Source organism: Thalassophryne amazonica, chromosome 11 (assembly GCF_902500255.1).
Source record: "Thalassophryne amazonica chromosome 11, fThaAma1.1, whole genome shotgun sequence".
NCBI lineage: Eukaryota > Metazoa > Chordata > Actinopteri > Batrachoidiformes > Batrachoididae > Thalassophryne > Thalassophryne amazonica.
The window spans coordinates 41,651,415-41,672,535 of NC_047113.1; the positions used below are offsets into that span (position 1 = coordinate 41,651,415).

The following is a 21,121-nucleotide window of genomic DNA, read 5'->3' on the forward strand; positions in this document are numbered from 1 at the left end:
TCTTCACTCCCCCCCTCGGTAAACCTAACCACAATCATTATTTCACACATTTCTGACTTTAATGTATCGTTTAAGCAAGACTTCGGTTTGTCCCACGCAGTATCTGTGTTTTTTAATCGCTTATATGTGTTACTGGGTATATTGAGACGACGTAAAATACATACCTTAAAATTAACAGTTCCGAAGTGGATAGAACCAAATAAAATGCTGTTTAATAACATTACATATTGGGCTGTGTGACATAACAGTATGTATCCGTTCAGGCGGTATAAAAATGTCTGTTGCTAATGCTGCAGTTAGCTAGGCTGTGCTGGCACTAGGTAACTACTCCCAACATTATTTCTCTTTACGTGTTAGTCTGTCCATCAAACATTGTTGAGACTGATATCAAACATTTCTAAGGTATGTAGCATAATATTTACCTCTTTTTAATTTCCAGCAAATATTTTTCTGTGCAATTCATAGATATAGAGGGTTTTCATGTGACGTTTCGGTCACGTCATTTTGTGTCCCGCGGCCATTCTGGATTACAACGTGGTGGCCGCTGTGATACACTACGTGCATTTGGCGAACAATTGCAGAAGCTTCAACGTCGGTGTGAAGAAGCCTCACGGCACCGTGGCGCTGAGAAAGGTCCGCCGCTACCAGAAATCCACTGCTCCCAGAATTTTATTTTATTTTATTCAGCAATAAAATTATATAAGAATACATAAAAAATACCGCTGAGGATAACACAAGAACGCTTCCAATACGGATGCTTATTTACATTGTGGTCCTTGAGCACCGAGCTGCTGTTCCGCACCGCAAGCTGCTCTTCTAGCGCCTGGTGAGAGAAATCGCTCAGGACTTCAAGACGACTTCCGCTTCCAGAGTTCCGCTGTGATGCTCTGCAGGAGGCCGGCGAGGCTGACCTGGTCGGCAACTTCCTAGTTCACAATATCGCAGTGTGACGCTGTCGGCCAGTTCGTTACATCACCACTAAATTCATTATCTGGTATGTAAGATACGGATCCACTGAACCAACTGCTACACATCTATCATGATAAATAGCTTTATCTCGAGGGTTTAAAGCATCGTAATAACTGTACATTCTCTCCATTTTTCTATCACGCGCCACCTCCTTGTAATCCAGAATGGAGATGACACCTGTCCTGCAGCAAATCAGTCACGTGATTGAAAACCCTCTATACATAATGTTCAAAGTAAAACAGGAAGTGAATGCAGGACCAAGTTACTGCAGAAAATATTATAATTTGTAATAAAAGAATGAAAGAATAACATTACTAACCAGTTACCATTATTTGAAATAAATGTTTCTTTATCGTCTATTGTAGAATTCGATGCAGCGTCACTTCCGGGGATGTCCTGCTCCTGTGTAGCCCGACTGTCCACACAGCTAACTTGCGACAGCCATCATCAATAGTATTCACACATCATTGCGTGTTTTTGTGATCAGTATTGAAACGGACAATGGGGATGAACAAATATGTACACAGACAAACAAACAGGCCTGAATTTTCACAGAATTCCAAAGGACTTTGCGCAGGAGAAAACTGGTTGGGAGTCATCAACAGGAGGATGGAACCAGACAATCACAAAGGAGCTCATGTTTGTAGTGATCACTTCATCGAAGGTATGTTTTCTATCACAGACATGCGTGCCATTTCTTAATCCGTCCTCTTTCAGCATACAGATGGAGCCAAATGCAATCTCAAAAAATAAAAGAAAAATCCTAAAAATACATGTCGGCCTCCAAGCTTTTTAAATTTTGCATTGCTGTTTGGTTGAATAAAGCTGCACTCAGCATCAAATATGCGTAGATTTGCCCAAATTCCAAACTTGAACAGTTTGTCAGGTCATGGCACATTTCTCCGTTTTGTACTTTTGTACAGACCAGGAAAACATTTTTTGTCCTTTACTACACCTAAGCATGGTGGGGTATATTTGCCAAACTCTCGCATCTAACACTGTCACGTACGTTGAAACATCAGACATTTCATTTATCGCAAGCATTTTTGATGGTGTTACAATTCAAATGCTAATAATAATGGCGCACTTGACCATTCTGTTGCCTCAAATGTAGTTTTGGGTTTTAGTTAAAGCCGTTTCTTAAATGTTGTCACTTATGAAGAAAGGGTTTTTGTTGTTGTTGTTTGCTTCATCTCCACAATACGTACACAAAAGTCGTGTAAATTCCCCTCTGCACACACATATACTATGCATATCCACACAAATACACAGTTTTGTCAACCAAATAAACCTCATTATTCACCCCTATTTCTCTATGCCAAGCAATGATGTCACTCAATGAGAGACAGTAGAACCTTTGGTCCAGTGCCTGGGGTGGTTATGCTAGTAAAGAGGAGAGTAGACATGGAGTGAAAAGAAGATTAACAGATGAGAGGTTAACAAAGTAGAAAAATTAGTGTACCCCCTGGAGTTTTGGTTGGCCTTTGAGCTACGGGGATTATCCACCCTGCTCTGCTACTGGACCAACAGAACCCAACCTTCTCCTGTCTATTCCTGCTCACCTCTGCAAGAGCCAACATTTAAGGCTGAAAAGAAAACATGGAGGAGCTAAGCGGGCCGGGCTCCTAGGGGACTCCCTTTGGGATTAACCTAGCTGCTACTTTCGTTCAGTCATTTGCTCGAGCATTCAGTGAGCCTGTGCTGAAATCCATTCATCCTCAATAAACTCTTGCATAACAATGCAGCCTGTACTGGAGCTGTTGGTAAAACAAGGCACCATTGGGCCCCCAAAATCCCTAATCCAGGCCTACTTTCTTCTGTTGTGGGCAGCGTCTGGACATTTCGAGCACACGTCATAGCGGTGACAGGAGCTAATGAGTCACGCATAACCCGAAGTGCCGCTGAGAGCACAACGCCTGGGGAACAAGGGCCCCCAGTTTGTGTCGTCAAACAAAATGTGGTGATAACTGCCATGACCCGTACACATCTATATCACTTATAAATGATCTCAAAGCCTTTAAGAGGGGAGTAAAAAATAAATAAAAGAGGTCAAATAAAGGGGAGGATAGCATGGGTTTTAAATCACGTGCCGCCCTCTCCCTTCCTTCCTCTCCGCCTGACACAAGGAGTTCTGTCTGGCAGAGGCAGAAAGGAGGGGAAACAAAAGGATGAGTGACCAATGCAGAGTTGTGATGGCCAGCTGAGTTATTTGGTCAAAACACAGTAAAATGGAAGCACAGCCTGTTGCTAGGCTGAGCTGTGAGAAAGAGAGAACACTGGCTGAGCTCATTGAAAAGAAACAGGCCTCTGTTTACTCACACACACACATATAGCACTTTAGAAACACTGCAATCGGCACCAATTAGTGTTATTGCCCCCATTACCTTCTATCGCTCTCTTTGAGCCTTCATTAACCACTTAATCTTTTGAGTGGGATCTAATGGCTTACCGAGTGTTTGGAAGAGAGCCTAAAGGGTAGTGATGGACACAAATGTTAAATATACCACAGCATTTTATAGGGGATGTGCACATATTAATTAACAATCATCAGCTGTTGTACATTATATGTGCTATTATATTGTACAATGTCACCACTCACTTATCTACATATGCAGTAGGCAATTTGACTAATTTGTTAATTGGGCAGCACAGTCTAAAGGGGTAAAATATGAAGTAATTTCTCTACTTCCGGGGGGGGACACATTTTCTCTGACTTTTTGGACAAATTACATGCAAACAAAGTGAAAATGCAAAGGACGTTGCGGTGGAAAGTGGACATGTGCTGTGGTTTGGTTATGGCCTGGAGCTCATACGTGTCAAGGCGGTTTTGCAGGCGAGAGAACGGAGCTACTCTGGTTAGCTGTGTAGGTAACACTTACCAACACAATGTCTGACATCTGCCTAGCCTTTTCTTCTCTACTGGAAACCGAAAAAAAAAAAAAAAAACTTTTCACAACTGCGTCGGTGACTGCAGCCGAAAACAAAACAGTATATCATTTATCCGTGCGAGGTTATGTGTATATATTGCACAATGGGAGCGGAGGTCCCCATAAGCGGTCAAATCCCACAATATCACGCAGGATTCAAAATGAGACTGTGCTGCCCTATTGCTATCTATATACTAAAAGCCAAATGGCCTCTGCCATAGTGTCTCGTATGCGTGCGCCTGTGCGAGCATGGGTTTGGGTTCGATCACGGAGCAACTGACATTTGCCGTTTGTTATGCTTATGTATTTTGGGTCAAGGATAAATGCCGCAAAAACGGAAAGTTGATAGGACTAATATTTTTGAGAAATTATGGATATTACGTACAACCCCAATTCCAATGAAGTTGGGACGTTGTGTAAAATGTAAATAAAAACAGAACACAATGATTTGCAAATCCTCTTCAACCTATATTCAACTGAATACACCACAAAGGCAAGATATTTAATGTTCAAACTGATAAACTTTTTTTTTTTTTTTTTTTTTTTTTTTTTTTGCAAATATTTGCTCATTTTGAAATGGATGCCTGCAACACATTTCAAAAAAGTTGGGACGGGGCAACAAAAGACTGGGAAGGTTGATGAATGCTCAAAGAATACCTAATAGGAAACAGGTGAGTGTCATAACTGTGGGTACAAAAGGAGCATCCCCTAAAGGCTCCTTGCCTTTTGGGGATGCCTTTTGGATCCTCTCCCCCAAAAGATGAGGCGAGGATCACCACTTTGTGAACAACTGTGTGAAAAAATATTCCAACAGTTTAAGAACAATGTTTCTCAATGTTCAATTGCAAGGAATTTATGGATTCCATCATCTACAGTCCATAATATAATCAGAAGATTCAGAGAATCTGGAGTACTTTGTACACGTAAGCAGCAAGGCCGAAAACCAACATTGAATGCCCGTGACCTTCAATCCATCAGACGGCACTGCATTAAAAACTGACATCATTGTGTAAAGGATCTTACCGTGTGGGCTTAGGAACGCTTCAGAAAACCATTGACAGTTAACACAGTTCGTCGCTACATCTACAAGTGCAAGTTAAAACTCTACCATGCAAAGCGAGAGCCATACATTAACAACATCCAGAAACACCGCCGCCTTCTCTGGGCCCGAGCTCATTTAAAATGGACAGACGCAAAGTGGAAAAGTGTGCTGTGGTCTGATGAGTCCACATTTCAAATTGTTTGTGGAAATCATGGACGTCATGTCCTCTGGACAAAAGAGGAAAAAGACCATCCAGATTGATACCAGGGCAAAGCTCAAAAGACAGCATCTGTGATGATATAGGGGTGTGTTAGTGCCCATGGCATGGACAACTTACACATCTGTGATGGCACCATCAATGCTGAAAGGTACATCCAGGTTTTGGAGCAACACATGCTGCCATCCAAGCAACGTCTTTTTCAGGGACATTCCTGCTTATTTCAGCAAGACAATACCAAGCCACATTCTGCACGTGCTACAACAGCGTGGCTTCGTAGTAAAAGAGTGCGGGTACTAGACTGGCCTGCCTGCAGTCCAGACCTGTCACCCATTGAAAATATGTGGTGCATTATGAAGTGCAAAATATGACAATGGAGACCCTGGACTGTTGAACAACTGACCAGCTTGGAGAGAAGCAGTTATGAAGGGATCTATGAAGCTATGAAGCTCAGCATATCAAACAGCAAAGCATGTTGCATCATCAGCTCACCTCATTGTCCTGTCCACAGTGTTCCAGGAACGTTTGGGCACAGATTGGCCTCATCAGCCACCTTTGAAGTCATGCAACCAAAGGGCCGGATGACAAATGAAGATTGTTGTCTTCCCCTATGAAAGATGAACCACCACCACTATTCTTTATGAAACCTAAATAAATCCTTGTGTCGTGCCATTCTTTTTTTTTTTTCTTATTGCATATTGTGACATTACTTGTGTGCATTTTTGGTGCTATTTGCCGTGCATTTTTCTCCCAACATCTGTTACTCTCTGTTGCAATGCTCCAAAGTGCTCCATAGAGTCGAACCTGAGCTCTGGAATTACGCTGTGGTTCGCCAGCTGCACTGCTGCTGAGAGTAAAGCGCTCCAGAAGGCCATCAACATTGCCCAGAAACTCACTGGCTGCCCTCTCCCTGCTCTTGAGGCCATATACAGCACCCACTGCCTCAGGAGAGCCCACAGCATCCTCAGAGACTCATCCCACCCTGGTCATCACATGTTTGAGCTGTTACCCTCAAGGAGATGCTTCAGAACCATCATGTCCAAACCGAACAGACTGAAGGACAGTTTTGACCCCAGGGCTGTCTTTGCACTGAACGCTGAACAAACCTGATAATACTTGAACACTCAATACAGATGTGCAATATTCTTTAATGTTAATTATATAGTTGTTTTTTTTTTTTAACTTATATTGTGTCTGTCTGCTATCAGTTTGTTTTTATTTGTTCTTATCTCTAGTGTCTCATAAACAGCACTGAAATGAGAGGCTCAACTTCAATTTTATGCAGACAATTAAAGATATTCTGATTCTCATTAGTGTCTCGTAAAAATTTTAGCCACAGTGTTCACGAGGACATCTTTAGTGACTGTTGAAGCCCTTTCAGATAAAGAACTGGACGAGTTCTTGCTACAGCTTTTCACTGGATTTAAGAAAGCAAGTGTGTTTCCACCATAGACTGTATGACTTCCACACACACCGCTATAAGCTCCTCAGGTTCTCGATCTGTTCAGCAGTGTGTCAGCTAAACTTCCTGCCAGCCTGAGTGAATTGGTGGGTTTTGCTGCTCTCTGACTCCTGGTCAGAGAACAAACACCTCTCTAATGTTAAGTAATATATCAAGAAAATAAGTAAAATCATGTGATTCTATTTAGGTGTCATATAAAACAAATAATGAATGCTTGTTTTGTCTAATTTTTTATTATACATCCATATAACTCATATTCATTTTTGTATTCTATCCAAACTGTTTACCTACTCTACACTGTGACGTTTTTGTAGACTTGGTTTAACATTCCTGGTTAAACCTTCACTTTTTTCCATCAAAATAAGAAAGTAGTTTCAGTATGTGCAATATGAAATTAAAGGTCAGCTGCATCATCTTCTGCCCAAAAGTGAACCATTTTATTTTTGAAAAACACACCTTTCTGCCATGTTTAAACCAAAATGGTTCTAAACGTTTTGAGCTGAGTTCAAACTTGCAAAGGTCAACTAAGGTCAAACGCCATATGAACAAGTAACCCATTTTTGTTGTTTTGTTGTTAATTACTTTGTTAGATGCTGCTGGAGACGGTGTAACTCAGAAAATGAATGGCTGGATGAAATTTTGTGGATTTGGTTCTTCAGTCAAAGCAAGGGTAATTGCATTTTTGTAGGGATCTACAGTACATCTTCCTCAAATGCACACTTTTGTCAGCTGTTTTAACATTGTGAGATAGACTGTGCTTCTATTTGTTTTGGGAATATTTTCACCGTATGATGTCACACAGTTGTGATGGGGATAAAGTGAAAATTGGTAGATCATTTTCTAGTTTGGTAATTGTTGTTTCATCTATGACGTCATGACAGAACTGAGGTGTTGTCAGTATTTTTAAAGCACTTTTTTCCAGGTCCCTCTTCACCGGCTCCTTTCTCTCTGTGAAAACTCAGTCAGGATGGACTCCGCAGGAAACAGACTCAAAGGATTACCATGAGCTCACTCTAAAACCAGAGAACAACATACAAAAACAGAGCGAAAGTGAATGAGAAAACACAATATAGAAGGTTAAAAAAAAACCATTAAGATATGTGTGTTGAATCCCTGGAGGCCGGTGTCTTGTTTGAACAGCCCTGAGGTTGGGGTCAAAGGTCACAGGTTAGGTTTTGGGGTTATCAGTGACCGTTTGGGGTTAACTATGATTGCCTAAGCAGATGAGCCGGCGAAGGCATTTAAGAGTAAAACCGGAGTGAGAGCCCACTTTCACCCCGCTGGCCTACGCAGCGCGTTCATGCCCGCTGGCTCATGTTGTGCACGCTTACTGTACACTGTATGTATGTCTGCCTGCTCAGGGTGTGGCTGAATGTGGATTTGGGGTGTGAGAGGAAGTCAGCAGGGAGCAGAGGCAGTGAAGCCTGTCATCCTGTTGTTCGTGATCACACCTGTCTGTTGAATTAACAGGATATGACGCCAGTTCAGCTGAAAGGAACCATTTTGTTTTAACATATGGAAATAACTCATTTTCATGTACAAATATGCATAATGCACATCCCGTCTGACGCCTACCTGCAGCACACTGCAGGATGGACTACTTGTGCATTTTCAATAGTCTTCTGACTGTGACCTGAGCAGGAGGTCAGGAAGAGGAAGAAGGAATTTTTTAATAACTGCAGCCACTTCACACGTGCAAGACGTCTCTCCCTGACATCACTGTTTGTTTTGGCCCTTGTTGGAGAAGACACACCACAGTGAGCATGTTGGAGTATCTCATGCTGTTCTGGATCATGTCCAGTGACCCATGTCGGAGTTGTGTGTGTCACACCTGCCCCGGCTTTTGCTGGTGCGGTGATTAAACAGAGCACGACTCATTGACTCCATAGGAGTCAGTGACAATTTAGGCATCACGGTAAAGGAGGATGCCACTGTGGGGCTTCGTGGAGCTGCAGAACTTTTATATACAGGCTCTTTGAACCCTGGGTGACATGAACATTCCTTTGAACTGCTGGAGTCTAATTGCCCCAAAGCGGTTTTAAGCTAGAAGGGCACTCTGTGGAGCGCATTCCTCTGCTAACTCTGCCAAGACCCCACATTCATTCATTCATTCATCTTCTACCGCTTAATCCAGTTATGGGTCACGGGGGGCTGGAGCCTATCCCAGCAGTCATAGGGCGTGAGGCGGGGTACACCCAGGACAGGACGCCAGTCTGTCGCAGGGCCACAAACAGACAAACAAACACAGACCCACCCACACACACACCTATGGACAATTTAAAGAGTCCAATCCACCACCCCACATTCTCTTTTAATTCACATCTAAATCAATGAATTTAGGTCATGTTCCTCACCTTTCATCACTAAAATTAGATCCTGGTTGTTGAAATGTAGTTTTGAAAACTGACCTTTAAAAGTACACCTGATAAACTTTGACACTGATTATTGAGTCGTCATCCTGATCACTGATATTTGATTCTATTTGTTGACCTTCATTCCTGATCACTGAACTTCGATCTTGATTACTACACTTCGATCCTCCTCCTGACCATAAATTGTGATCATTGACCTTTTTTGAATATGGCTTTTGCTTCTGTTCACTGACCTTTGAACCTGGATCCTGACCATTGACCTGTGATTCTTATGGCTGAACATTGATACGGACTGCTGAACTTTGATCCCAGTCACTGATTATTTGATCCCGATCTCTGAACATTTGATCCTGATCGCTCACATTGGTAATCTTTGATTATGTATGATCCTTATGCTTGAACTTTGATCCAGTTTATTGATGTTTGATAACGATTGCTGCTCTTCGAGCTTACCATTGATCTGAATAACTCAACTTTGATGATGAGTCCTAAACTTTGATCATGATAATTGATATTTGATCGCAATCGCTAATGTTTGACCCTGATTGCTTACAATTGATCATGAATCTTTGATCATGTATGATCCTTGTGCTTAATCTTTGATTATGTTCATTGATGTTTGATCATGATGGCTTCTCTTTGAGTTGATCATTGCTCCTAATAGCTCAACATTGATGCTGATCACTAAACTTTCATTACAATTGCTGGTATTTGATTTCAATCGCTAAACTTTGATCCTGATTACTCACATTTGATCCAGATCATTAATCTTTGATGTTGACTTATGATCCTTGTCTTTGATCCTGTTCATTGATCTTTAACTATTTTGTTGCTCTATGACCTTTATTTGCCTGATTGCTGTCCTCTAATCTGCTTCTTGGTCTAGAGCCACACCAAAAAATGTTTATAGTTCCTTTTGTTGCTCATGCCCAACCCATCCGTTGAGTTTAATTATGTAACGTTGGTGTATTAGGTTTTGCATAGTGTTGTTAAAAATCCAACAAACAAGCAAATAAATAACAGAGAGAGAGAGAGAGAGGTGATATCTTTTTGGTGGAGGTAACTGCAATATATCTTTAACATTTTGATCACTTGATTCTGATTTTGATCAGTGATCTGTGTCATTTTTACTGCAGGTACTGTTTGTTGGGAACTTAAACTGATACATGTGCCAAAAAAATAAACTGCAGTGGAGATACAAGAGCACAAACAGTACAACATACTGCAATGACATGTTTGATTCTCAGATTTAATTCACAGACTATCTCCCTCCAGGTGCTTGGTGGGGAGGCAAAAAAAATAAACAAAACAAGGGAGGGCCACAAATTGTGCAGACACAGTACCCCAGAGCAGATAATAACAGTGCTGCAATAAAAACAGCAGATAAGCTCAGGGTACTTATTACAGCTGACAGCAATGATAAAGTCTGCAGCGTATTGTAGTGGTATGTTCTGGTCATGTTCTTCCACAGTAGATTTACAAATATGACTAGTTGTGACGAGATAACTTGATGAATATTTTGTACGAAGTAACAAGTTGTTTGTCGCAGCTGTTCCGCTTGGTGTGCACCTGATCTCAGAAGTGAAGCAGAGTAGGTCCTCCTGAGTACGTGGCTGTGAGGCCACATGGGAAAACCAGGGGCTATGTGTGTTTCTCCAGGTACAGCCGGAGCTGCATCAGCATTATGATATAATAAATTACTACAAGTCAAATCTATTTATATAGCACTTTTCAAGAGGAGAGATCACAACATGCTTTCCATAGAAAACATTTGAAAGCTAACAAAGGTAAATGAATCAAAGTAAAGGTGAGACTGAACTGGCTTTTTATATATATATATATATATATATATATATATATATATATATATATATATATATATATATATATATATATATATATATATATATATACGTATATATATATATATATATATATATAAGTATGATAGTGCCCACTGATCTTATGTCCAGTAGGAGGGTGTGTCCTCAATGACATGCTGTCCTTTAGTTTTTAGTCTGGACTGAGGAACAGAGACTAGAGACCTGCTGCTGACATCAGCATATAGTACAGTCCTTGGGCCAGCTGGAAATTTAATAGCTTCTTGGAGATCCAAAAGTAATGTTTTGGCTGGGACTCTGGTGATCGCATCCTGGATGTCCTTCGGCAGCCTGTCACTGTACTAAACACTGGAATGTATAGGTTCAGTGTTTCCCACAGGTTGACAATTTACTTGTGGTACTATGTGTGGCGGAACATGACACCATGGTGTGTAATGAGTAGGTTGAGAATAAACTTGTCAAATGAAGGTTTATGAACTCTGTTTATTACAAAACATTCTCGATATTGTGAAATACTTTGGAATAATTAAAGTTTACATATTAAACAAATTAAATTATGAGCATTAACATCTCAAAGGCAAAAGGACAAAATGGCAGCACTGTCTAAATACTTATGGACCTGACTGTATTTCCATAGTTATCAAAGCTTAATGCTACAAAATGTAATTTAACAATTTTTCAGTAACACAGTTACAATATAAAACAAACCAATGGGACTGCTTTGTCATGCAGCAAATTTCACTTTTCATACGTGCAACATTTCTATCACTGCATGTTCTGACAGGAAGACAGAGGACGGGACGGAGAGGCACAGTAGCCAGTAGCAAGCAGCATTTCTGGTATTTCTATTAGTGTATTTATATTTATATTTGCAAATTGCTTTTTACTTTCACTTTTGATACTCAGTGTGCTTCTTACCCTGTGTGCTGCTATACAATGCTGCTTGAACCTCAATTTCCCTGAGGGAGTCTTCCCAATGGATTAATAAAGTTCAGTCTAATCGAATCTAATCTAATTGTGTATGTGTGTATGTGTGTGTGTGTGTGTGTGTGTGTGTGTGTGTGTGTGTGTGTGTGTGTGTGTGTGTGTGTGTGTGTGTGTGTGTGTGTGTGTGTGTGTGTGTGTGTGTTTTGGTTTGTTTACATGACCATAGTAGATGGTCACCTCACTGTGCTTGAGATTTCCTCCTGTAATCAAAAAGTTGTAAGTTTATCCTTCCCACTGTCACCATTGTCCTTGTTCCTCAGATAAGTAATTCTTAAACCTTCCTTGTATATAGTGCCATGACACGACTTAAATTATTTTCATTTTGTGCATCCCATAGAGATAAACAAGGTAGCCACATAGTGGTTAATTAAGGGGGTCAAAATAAAAAAAAAAAAACATCACCTTATGTTGAAGGCTATACCATGTTATTTATCTGATCATACTGATTCCATAAAGGTCAAGTTTGTGCTGCGTGTGGCTGAATGTTACTGTGTTTCAGGGTAACAACTGAATGGTGACAAAGCCCCCATTGGGGTTATACATTGGTCAGAAATTATAGTTGCTATTTTTTGGTTTAAAAAGGTGATGCAAATTATTTGTTGACTTTATAAGATTTTTCAAAAGGAATACTTTGTACCGATTGTCAGAAAAAAATAGACATAACATTAGTTACACATAAAACAATACAATTTCAAACATTTATAAGAGAAAATTTTTACTTGACTGATGGATTGGTGGTTTGTCACAGACTGTTCCACAGATTTGACACCTTGGGTTGGAATGTCAAAGGTCATCACCATAGTCACTCCCTCTATGAACTTTAATTCTGCCTCAGGAAACCCATGAACCTCTGGTCGCTTCCATTTCCAGAGCCTGTCTTCAGAAGGGATCTTGCCAGGTCAGTCAGTCCCTTCTCCATCTTTAAACCGGATTAAAAAAAAATATATCAGCAATAACAACTACCACAGCGCTCTGCAGCTGCTGGTGCACTCTGCTTTAAAGAGAACAGCAGGTGCCACTCTGATTGATCGATATCAGGGACTTCATCTGGTGAAAGTTTAAAAGGGCTGCTGTGGTAAATAGAAATGGATCTATGTTTCTGCCATAGTGGTGTAGTTGATCCATTTAAACAGACAAGACTAAATAAAACTAAGTATTCATACAGAAACTCCAAACTAACTGATTGCAAGCAAAGCAACTTTTACCTGTATTAGCATGGGCTAATATAACTGATTCAACAGCTGGCTCAGTGATTAAAAATTGAATTATAAATGGCAAAATCCAGTGAATCTTGCAAAAATCATCTTCCCTTTAATTCACATAGAAGCAAGTATGGCAAAACTCTCCATTTGCCATTGCAGAGCTGCTGGCAATGGGGAGAAGTCAAGCGAACACATACGTGCAAATCGAGAAACTTAAAACTGTTGCTGCTTAAATTCTTCAGACCCATGACTAATGAACACTATAAATCCAGTGCCTTTGCAGCCAGCAGCCAGCTTTGTGCCCTCTATATAGCAAATAATATTTGGACATGCTCCAGTATCATTTGCACCACTTTGTGACGCTCATATTGTGCCCACTATCAAGATAGGGCCCAAAACTATACTTTAGCCTCAAGGCAAACTTGTGCTTTTGTAAGATTTTTTGGATCAAGTGGTCATAAAAGGTTGTGCTTGGGCTTACTGTGTTTCAGCAAAGGCAATCTTAAACTACTGTTATGTTAAGAAACAGTCATTATAAAATGTCACAAATGCAATTTACAGTACAGGGCCCAGTGCCAGCTGCTGCGTGTGGGCGGCTGTGTTAATGTATTACCGTTGTGTGTTTCTTTCCACACAGTGATTTAGTACACAGATCACAGGTGACATGTTTTAAGCAACCCTGGTGTCTGTAAGAAGAGTGCTAGACTTTGCATAATGTTTTCTCATTGCTTCACTTTCTCTTTCAGTCAGCAAGATAAAAGTCCATGAAATCCCTCTCACTGTCCTGCAAAAGATAACAGGAAATAGACAGCATGAAATTCCGTGAATATGAACACCTTGTTAATAAAATAAAAATATAACGCAATGCTAAAATAGCCTTGGCCATATGAGCATTGTGTTCTTTATAATTTGCACTTGTTTAATTAATTATTAACATCGTATTGTCTTACGTACAATTTCTACATGTTCAATAAAGCCCCTCTATAAATCAATCAATCAAAAACAATATTTACCTTTTAACAGTATCTGCAGGAGGCCTTGCGTGTGTGTGTGTGTGTGTGTTTGTGTGTGTGTGTGTGTGTGTGTGTGTGTGTGTGTACATGAGCGGAAGTTGTGCAACTCAAGGAATATTTGACGATCACCCTCTGTGCATTTGCAAGTATTAATGAGAAAAATTTAACTAGTAAGTTAGCTTTGAGTTAATGGAAGTTAGCGTTCATGCTAATGTCCACAAAATGTCTTGTAAATAACTCCAGAGGTGTTATCAGGTTACAAAAACAGCGTTTTCAGTTTCAGAAGTGTTTATTTCTTGCTAGCGTTTACATAAAATATGAGAAACATGTATATATACACACAAAACGAAGCGGTTTTGTCAAGAGCAGCCACTGATGTCAGGGCAATACTCTGATTGGCTGTCACCCCCGCCACTCAAAAACAAACCAAACATTGAAACAGAATGTGACTTTTTAACGTCTTTAAATAGGTTGGTCATCTTTGAACTTGTCCAAGGTCTGTATCCCAAGAACGTTCCCTGTGAATTTCAGTACTCTGGAAGTAATAGGACTGGACTTATGCTGAGCACAGACAGACGGACGGATGGACACAAAGCCATCGCAACACCTGGTGGCCATATTTGATGGCCTCGGGTAAAAATAAATTCCCTTCTACTGTGATTAATCAGACAGTAACTATACAGTATATTTGTGTTACATTGTAGGAAACATGCAGTTAGTTCTGGTGGTCTTGCGTAAACAGAGTCCAGTGTTGGCCTTGGACAGTGCCACTAAAGTTGTGTCTGATTTTTATAAACAGCTGTTTCTCTTCACTGAGTAAAGTTACCTTTTCCATTCATCATCTTTCCTGAAAGATACTGTGTGTTGGTTGAATCATTATAAATGTAAACACTTACTTTTGAGAGTTAAAGCAAAAAAAAAAAAAAAAAAAAACTCCGTAGAAAAGGTGCACAATAAGAACAGCTCTGTGACCTGCTGGCTTCTTCATTTCCATAGCAGCACACAGTAACCAAGCATCCCAAGAACACAGAGCATGGGCCAGTATATAAGGGTGTGTTCACACTCTGACAATTAGCCTGGAGTTTGCTAATGGAGAGTAAAAAGTTGATTAAGGAGGTCTGCCAGTCTCTGCAGGAGCTAAGCTGAGTGTTATTAAGCAATGCTGATGTTTTTTGTGGTCCTGGAAAATTTTTCAACATGATGAAAAAGTTCAGTGTTCATGCTAAAATGCCGGCAAGAGTTGAGCTCCACTATCGCTACGTCACTTCCAATAGCTAATGTTACTGCCCCATTCGCCTCTACAAGCCCCACTGGCCAATGTTGGAGGCTTGACTGGATGCACCATCAACTCTGGATCCCTTAGGCATGAAGAAATATGTAGAAACTAGCGCGTTGCCCATGGAGATCCATGGGCTGTAGATTGGGTATTGTTTATAAAATAGGTAGCTGACATTTTCAAGGGTGGTACTGTAATAAATTATGCAAAGTTTCTATAATGAGTTGGAATGGCATGAGTCCAGAATGTAATTATCAATGTCCATTGTTCAGTGTTGTTCGTGAATACCTGTAGTTTCTTCAAAAATATTAGTCCTATCCTTTGGCGGCGTTAATCCTTGACCCAAAATACATAAGCATACCAAACGGCAAATGTCAGCTCTCCTCTGTTTGTCTGTAATCAGTTATACACACAGATGCAGAGATTTTTGGCTTTTCTGCATTCTGCCACAACAGGTGCTTTTATTTTTACACATCCACAAACAGAGATGCTGGCGGAAGACATTAAATGCACTACACTTTTCACTCATGGTAACAGCAACATGACATTTAACCCACTCATGGTAATGGCAACATGACAGTTAACTAAACTGACTAAACCAATTCAGCTACAAAAACACAATAAATCAATAACAATAACAACACTGGTAAACTAATATGAAGCACAATAACAACACTTAAAAGCCCAAAACCTCAAACTCCCATTACATTGCAGCACGATATCCACTGTTCACTGTTGTTAACTAATATCGCTAATTTCTCCAAAAATATTTGTCCTATCAACTTTCTGTTTTCACAGCGTTCATCCTTGACCCAAAATACATAAGCATACCAAATGGTAATTCTAATCTAATTACGTTTTTTCTGCAAATCTGATTGGTTAATCGTGTGAGATTTCAGACCGTATAATATTGGAGTAATGGTGACAAAATGCATGACTGTTTCACCTTTGACTGTATTACTCCACGCCTTGACCGGCCATGCGCGCGCTGCTACGCAAATGTCAATATTGGCGCTGTCAGCTGAGAGCGAGAGAAAGTTGCGTACCGACAACAATGCCGAAATGGGTGAATTTAAGCTACCATATGAAAGTAATGATGTGGATTCTGACACAGAATTACCGTTTCACATTTGATGGATTTTCACATTTGATGGTTTTTCACATTTGATGGATTATTCCGTGCCCTGACCTCTGTTGCAGCAATGTTGCCTTGGCTTGAAGGTAAGCCTCGCCGACCGAACAGAAAAATAAACCATGCAAACGATGGAATTTGATTCAAATGGGAATAGCCCCCTTGTGTCTGATGATTTGAGGATGTTCACGCTAATGCATCGCCAGTAAAACTCCTTTTAAAGCTCAATTTGCAACCGTATAACCAGCACGAATGTCCTCAAATCATCAGACACAAATGTCAGCTCTCCCCAGTTTCTCCGTGATTGAAGCCATACACGTACACTCATGCATGCACACAGAGGCCACTTGGCTATTATAATATAGATATGAAGAAATATGAATGAGTTTTGGATTATCTTTATTTTTTATTATTAGATCACAACAATAACCCCTCTTTGCAGCTGATAATGCATGTTTGCAAAATGAAAAACCTCTTTGAGCTACACTATTTACACTGCAGACTCCTACACTTAGGCTTGCGATATCGTAGGCACTTGTTAAACCAAGGTGTTTGCAACTTGGGGCAATGAAATTTTACAGTAAGTGGAGCAATCAAATGAAATAGATTAGCGACTGCTGTACTCAGGCCATCCGTGAGACTGTCCACTGATCATGTTCAGAAAGGGATTCCACAGTGTCAGGTAATCTGGCACTACATTCAGTTACTGGCGAGGAATTAATATGACAGATGATGTACAGGCATCCAGTCTCAAGGAACAGGACAGTGATACTTCAAATTGCCAACGTAAGTGGGGCTATATCAGTATCTGAAATGGAAAAACCATGAGCCAGAACCACATCCAGATTATTACCACTGCAGTGAGTTGATCCCTGGACAAATGGACTAAATCTAAACATTTCAACAACATTCTAAATTGATTTGATAAAGGGATCCGAAGGCTTATGTCTATTAAAATCAAGATCTTATTGGCATAAGTCATCAAATCGGAAAAGAAATCATATGTGATCATAACATAATCTGCCATCTTGAGAAGGGCAGAGAATTAGATGTTCGAATGAGTTAAATTGAACACCCCCAAAACCAAATCAAATGAATACAGATTTATAGATTAAAGCAACACCTCTACCTTACTTTGTATCGATGCTTTCCTCATTCTCGAACCTGCCAAACCACTCCGGAAACTTGTTGCTGGTCGCCTCTCGACTGCAAATCCTAATGGTAGCTACAGTGGATCCAGTACTTATCTACACTGGGATTTGGCACAGGTTTTACACTGGATGGCCTTCCTGAAGCAACTTCAATTGTACATGGAGAAACACAAGCACACCCCCAATCTTCCCAAGCGGTCTCCCAGCCAAGTGATATTCAGAACCTATTCTGCTTTGTTTCTAAGATCTGATGGGATCAAGTGCACCCAGAGCAGCACAGCTGCTGCTCACAAACCATTTGATTGATTGATTGATTTAGTTAGTTGTCTCAAGTTTCATTTTCTTTGTTCCCCACAGCCTTCTCCCATCCTCCCTCTTTCCCTTCTTGCTTCAGGCTGCTACATGTTTCTGTGTTTTGCTACCTCAGCAGATGGACTGGTTATCGCCCACCACCAGGGATTACAATGCTTAAGACCAAAAAAACAAAACAAACGAATGTAGCACAGTTGTATTTATTGGTTGATCACCATGCCCAAGTAATGGCCATTCTTGTTTGAAAAGTCATAATTGTTAAGGTAATGTCCGTTGTCCTTCCTTTTCAAAGTCAACCTCTGCATTTGTGCTTTTCTTCAGTTTCTTTTTCATTTCTTTTTTTAATTGGTCATTAAGTGGAAAGGTGATTGGAAGAACTCCAAACTCTATAGCCTCCTCTTGACTCCAGGTCAGACACCAAAGCCTGTTTTCTATATACAACTGCTCAACATTTCTGGACAACAAGCAGTCAATCACTTTCTGTCAGCTGTCAATCACTTGTCTCAGAGGCTACCGTATTTGCTTAAATTTTATTCAGCTCAAGAGTGCTGGGGATGCTTCATTTATAACATCAGCCATCCCAGAAATTTTGTTACAAAGTACTCACAGTGCAAAAGAAGCACATTGTACATATTAATATTCTAATTTATTTTTTAAAGATTTAAAGTTCAAGAGTAACACTGATTTCTACATGCCCTCCATTCATTTTCAGCCACTTATTTGGGTCCTGGTAGCTGTGGCAGCAGAGCAAGCTGCTTATCCAACACTTCCCTATCCTCAGCCAAGTCCTGTAACTCTTCCTGGGGGATCCGAAGGCATTCCCAAGCCATCTGGGAAATATAATCTCTCCGGCATGTCCTGGGTCTTCCCCAGGCTCACTTCCTGGTAGTGGTGCCTGGAAGACCTCCTTAGGGAGATGACCAGGGAGCATCCTCACCAGATGAGCGGTGAGGATGCTCATCTGGTGAGGACGCCAAAGCTTCTTTGGATGTGAAGAAGTAGCATGTGTACTCTGAGTCACCTACCGGATAATTGAGCTTCTCGCCTTGTCCAGGAGTGTAAGCCCAGATACCCGACAAAGGAATCTCATTTTTCCGCTTGTATCTGCGATCTTATTCTTTCAGTCTTTCCCCAAAGCTCATGACCATAGGGGAGGATAGGAGCGTAAACTGACTGGTAATTTTTTCTATACCACGACGGACAGGTAAACATCTAAAATTTCAGATGTCGCCTCAATTCGTCTATCGATCTCCTCCTCCAATTTACCCCCACTTGTGAACAAGACCCAGAGATACTTAATCTCCCCCACTTGGGGCAGTAACTCTCCCCTAACCCAGAGGGTACAATCCACCGTTTTACAACAGAGCATCTCAAATTTGAAAGTACCGATTCTCATCCTAGCAACTTCACACTCGGCCTCAAACCTGCTCAGTGCCCATAGGAGCCAACAGAACCACATCATCAGCAAAAAGCAAATGCAACTGATCATTGCAACTGTTTCATGTTGATATTGTTAAGGTAAAAACCAGAGAACTAGTAATGGACTCAAAATGCAGGGAGAACACAATGAGTAGAAGAAAAATATAACAATTACAGCAGGAGGTTGATTGATGACAGGTGTGCCAATCATTTTAATAAAAGGCAGGGCTCAGTATGTTTACATTTCATTCTTACTCCTTTCAGACTTGATGTATCTAAAAGTCATTTGTTATTGAGTATTCCTGTTTTTTAATGTTTTTAACATGTCTGAATAAAGAAGCATCATCAGAATGATCAACATCAAGAATCAACAATAATGTCCAGTTCAAGAATGTAGTAAGAAAAACAGTAAACTGGCACAGATTTTTTTTTTAAAGTGTTGATATAATGTGTCCTGCACAAATTAATAGATTTGCATCCAAAATTTTGTGCACCCGCTTATCTTTGTGTTCACCAGACATTAAAAGATGAAGTAACTGCATAATAAAGCTTGGTTCTGTGGTAAAGACTCTTAGTCTTATTGTGTGTGCATGGGTACAAGTGTGAAATTGTGTACAGCTGATGTTTTATTGCACATTGTGATAAGGCGAATGGATGTGGTGGTCAACAGACTGTGGCTAACGCCTTTTCCTCCAGACTCTTTCCCTGTTCCTTCCACAGCTGCTGTGGTCCAACCCGTTTCCGATCAAGGCTGCATACATGCAGACAGGCAGAACTGCATAAATATTCACCAAAGACAATTGTGCATGCATGGTCGTGCATATGCATAAATTAAAGCCTGAAATACGTCTTACAGTAATACCCTGGGATTCTCTGAAATCCAGGACTACATAAGGAACGTCCCAATGCAGCAAACTTCAGATAAGGTGCCAAAAGGGTTACAAGACTGACATATTTGCCTCTGTTCACACAGTCATGTCAAGTGTGTCCTGTATCTTGTAATGAGTCCCACTTTCCTACATGTGTCTTCAACTGTGTGTCATATAAACAGGATATCTAGAGAGGAAAAGAAAGGGTGGGAAAAGACAGAGGCATGCTGGGATTGGAGGTAAATTGTTCAAACAGTTATGAACAAATACACTATAAGAGGAAGTACTGACTCACCACATGGGAAAAAGGCCAATATACAACAGTTTAGTTGAAAACTCTAAGCTAAAATGTAATTCCAGTTTTTCACAAGAACTTATGCCAGATTATACTGTACACACATGAAAACCCAGGCTCTGCTACAGCTTGTTGTTATGAAGCTTATGTTCTCAAAGTTAGTCTAATCCCTTATTGTGGCACAGTGTGCCGTTATGTAACTTGGAATAGCATCAATTAGACAGAAACTGAAAAGTTCTGACAGAGACCAGAAGGACCACAATGTTGGTCTTGATGCTTGAGCCATCAAACTGCAATAAAAACAGGTGCAGTATGTTGAAAACATGATTTGAAGATGAACAGTGCTGCATTGTACCATGGTCCCGTTGAGAGGCTGAGTTCTACTGTCTGTTGGTGACCTTGTTTCAGGACAAAATGCTTCCCCCAACCGTGACTGACTCATAAGGTACGGCCTATTACGCAACTACTGGGAGGAGAAGAGGGGATTGGAGATCCATTGTTCTGGTTGAAAGATTTCACAAAGTGGATATCTGCATGAGAATGAGAGAGAACACAAGTTCTACACTCACTTTACATACACCTCATTAGCACAGTTATATGCATTTTTGTTATCAGAATTACCTTAACACCTCTCA

General features: G+C 40.5%; 1 long non-coding RNA gene across 1 annotated transcript; it reads right to left on the minus strand.

The window, feature by feature from the left end:
• Positions 1 to 11,716: 11,716 nt before the first annotated feature.
• On the minus strand, positions 11,717 to 20,543 carry LOC117520925. The gene is made up of 3 exons (XR_004563819.1): positions 20,529 to 20,543; positions 11,995 to 11,998; positions 11,717 to 11,841 (listed from the first exon to the last, which is right to left on the minus strand). It is a non-coding gene; the product is annotated as an uncharacterized LOC117520925 (long non-coding RNA).
• Between the last annotated feature and the right edge of the window lie 578 nt (positions 20,544 to 21,121).